This window comes from Astyanax mexicanus, chromosome 12 (assembly GCF_023375975.1).
Source record: "Astyanax mexicanus isolate ESR-SI-001 chromosome 12, AstMex3_surface, whole genome shotgun sequence".
Lineage (NCBI taxonomy): Eukaryota > Metazoa > Chordata > Actinopteri > Characiformes > Acestrorhamphidae > Astyanax > Astyanax mexicanus.
The window spans coordinates 20,240,858-20,244,942 of record NC_064419.1 but is presented as its reverse complement, the minus strand read 5'-3'; positions in this window follow the sequence as shown (position 1 = coordinate 20,244,942).

Genomic DNA, 4,085 nt, shown 5'->3' with positions numbered 1-4,085 from the left:
CTTGTGTTGTAATTTTTTTTGAATGAAGCCCAGTTTTACTCCCCAAGTACCCTAGGACAGGCTTCGCCTACTTTTTCACCAACAAAATCCATGTTTTTATCCATCTAAGATTAGCTGGTTACTGTCTAAATTAAACCATTACATTGTTGCTTTAACCCTATCAGTGTTGATTTACCACTTGCAAATGTACTGTGTATTCATCTACCTGTGTCTTCATGAGGTTCCTACCAGAGCAGTTAGTGTAGATAATTGACGGCTCGGTTTACTAGAGGCAAAGAGGATCAGGACAAAATTGTACGAATAGGGTGCATCAAGAGGAGGATCAATCTGATTGGCAGCTGGCCGAAGAAAGCAGAAATCATTCTGGTCAGCGGCTACTTTATCATGCCAACAACAGTAACATAAGAAGAAGCAATGCCTTAAACACGGAGCCAAGTGAGCAACTCCAGCAGTTTGTACCAAAGAAAATGATTTAAGGTCAGATCACCCAGTGCTACTCTCAGAAACAGCACAGAAGCACGTGTACAGGTTGAATTGCCTGCCCTGATGTGGGATACCTAAGCTCCAGTGTAGGCCTTCTATAACTAAATGTCATAAAAATGATAGTTAACAAAAGGTATTGTGGCATGTGATCAAAAGCAAATTTCCCAAATGTCCACATTAACGTCTTGAGTCCCTGACTAAATGACACCCCTACCAAAAAATGCAGCTTAAGACCAGCTTGTCATCCAAAACAAACATACCCTGGATGACCAGCTGGTCTTGAACTAAATATTATAGCAGGAACAATACAGGAAGGTGATACATCCTGCAGCTAACAACTGGGGTTACACATAGGGCCCATATCCTTCCCCTATACTCTTTTCTCTCACATATCTTCACCTTTATGACACCTATATGAATCTACAACTAACACCTTCAGGGGTTGGACAATGAAACTGAAACACCTGTCATTTTAGTGTGGGAGATTTCATGGCTAAATTGGATCTTCATTACTGAAGATTGTAATTACATTACACCAGTAAGAGCAGAGTGTGAAGGTTCAGTTAGCAGGGTAAGAGCACAGTTTTGCTCAAAATATTGCAATACACACAACATTATGGGCGACATACCAGAGTTCAAAAGAGGACAAATTCTTGGTGCACGTCTTGCTGGCGCATCTGTGACCAAGACAGCAAGTCTTTGTGATGTATCAAGAGCCACGGTATCCAGGTTAATGTCAGCATACCACCAAGAAGGACCAACCCCATCCAACAGGATTAACTGTGGACGCAAGAGGAAGCTGTCTGAAAGGGATGTTCGGGTGCTAACCCGGATTGTATCCAAAAAACATAAAACCACGGCTGCTCAAATCACGACAGAATCCAATGTGCACCTCAACTCTCCTGTTTCCACCAGAACTGTCTGTCAGGACAATAAATTAGTGTGGTCTAAAACCAGGTGTTTCAGTTTCATTGTCCAACCCCTGTATGTAGCTGTTTATAACCTAATAAGCTACATTTTGCACAAACACGAAACACCTAACTATCCCTTCACCCATACACTACATCATCACCCACTACGTCACAAGTAGTTAAAAGGGGTCAACAGGTAGGTACCTTGATGAAGGTTTGAGAGTTTAACTATTTATTGTTAATATATTGTTTTTTCCCCAGATTATTTAAGTGTTATGGAAACATTACTGTAAAAAAATGTTCTTTTTTTTTTTATCATTTAAGCCTTGTAGCAGACATTGCAGAATATAGGGATTGTTAACTCTATTACATTCTTCTCATTTTACAAACATATTAAATCAAGAAGACAAATTAAACAAATTTTAACACTGAAAGGCTTCGTCCAGAGATGAGGGCTGCCTGCTGGATGTGTGCTCTAAAATATTTCCAAAAACCAGCTCCACAATTCTGTATAAAATGTTTTCAGACTCACTTAGCCCTCTGCTTCCTAGCTGTTAAAATAAATAAATATGACAGTAAACTTATTATTAGCAACAGAAACATAATATCTCCCAAAAAAATAATACTTGTCCCTCCTGTTGCAATACAATGGCTGTATATTCATTCCATATTGTCAGATGCATCTGTCTCTCAGCCGCTGCATTATAGAAGACTGTACCTTCAGTTTTTACCAATTCATTCCACATATCCAATGTGAGGAACATGGAAAAAAAACATTACAAAAAGTGGGCAAAATTGGTGGGAAACAAAGACTCAAATGCATAGTTTGTTTTAAAATGTTTTAAAATTATTTCAAAATATTTTTTTGTGTGGAAATTAAAAAGGTAATAAACCAATAAACGTGTGTCCACATCACCAAAAGGCTTGTTACACTGTTCCTAATGTGTGTGACCAACAAGCAAACATGTATAAAGTACCAAACTTGTGTAAAAGTGCTCTCTCAAAAAAAGTGACTTGAGTAAAAGCTGAAGTGTTCTCTAAGCAACACGTGGAAGTGGAAGTACTGAATTATTATACATTTTAAGTATTTAAGTATTGCAAGTAATATTTTCTAAAATGTACTACTTAAAGTAAGGGTACATTAGAGAAAAGTAGTTATTAGAGAAAGCAGTTAAAAGTTCAGATTCAGTGAAAGCTAGAACAGGAGCAAACCCAATGACAGTGCAGAGTATCTACTGCTCTAACAATTATGTTAATGTAGGGTTTAGAATGATTCCTAACATTTTATAACTGTAACAAGTAACAAGGCAGCACATAAAAATGTATCAGAGTATAAGTATTAACTCGTCGAAAATATGTAGTGAAGAAAAAGTAAAAATATTAATAATAATCTAGTAGATATAGATAAAGCAATTTACTACTTAAGTACAGTAGTAAAAAAAATCTACTTTACATCTAGTTAGTAACACGTCCTACCTCGACTATAGCCTACACTTTAGAACACTGCTGATGTGAAAAGTGCAACGGCCACCATCAGCACATGATGTTATCTTTACTGTACAGTAGGATTCAAACAAACTTCTAGAGATGAGTGAAATCTGCTAGACTATAAATTTGAAGCAGATAGTCTTTGCAATACTTTGCAAAACTTTGCACTAGTTTATGGTTTATTCTTAAGGAGTCTGAATAAGCTCTCTTTAAACATGCTAATTGATTTATTTTTCCACATTTAGTGCTGCTGCTAAGACATCTTGGGACTAAATCATAAGTTTTGCTTACAGGCTTTCCTGCAGCTCAGTGTCTTTGCCAGCTGGCATATTCACAGGAAAAGGATTTGTTTTGTGGGGGAAAAATAAACCTGCTTTTAAATGCAACCTTTCATGATGCTGGTTTCAGAGATAACGCTATTGCTTCTTCTATCTGACTTAGAGGCTGAAATTAGTCTAAGGGTGGACACAAGGTTATCAGTTGTTATGCTTATGTAAAGGTGCTGACAAGCACGAGGGCTGGAAAATGAAAACCTTAGTCTCCCCCTTGGCAAAGTTCATGTATCTCATTTGTTCCTTTTTTATCCTTTTGTGTTTTCTGGTAATTATGTTTTTTTTTTTTTTCTGGGAAACTCTTTGTAGGCAATCAGCAACATCACACCATTGTGTACAATGTTATTTTAGACCAATTGGTTCTCGTACAAGTTCTCAATTGTATATTTTTATTAGGCAATTTTCTCTTTTATTAAACCAGATTACAAATCCATGTTTTAGAACTTTCTTTACAGACCTCATTAGGGTAGATTGGGCATTAGGTTTTTGTTTTGTCAAGAAACCTGGTGATCTGGCAAAAACACAAGGAGCACTCTAATGTTAGTGTTTCGCATTCTCCCCTTTTCTTTCAAGCATTGATGTGACTTGGAAACTCCATACCAGCACAAAGCATTACTGTACGGTTACGCATTGATGTGAATATAGATGGGTTGTTCTCAATACACTGAAAGAAGTCACAGACTCTCCTTCTTGCAGAAGGTTCTAGAAGACGAAGAGGAAAAAAGTCTGCTATTGATTAGGGCCAGCTGGTAGGGATAAAGTGAAGGGCCCCCTTTGACACAAGCTCCAACATGATTTAGTAGAAAAACGTGGGAAAAGAAAGTATTTATAGGCCATTTGGAGCACTGCCACCTCCAAATACCCATTTCAG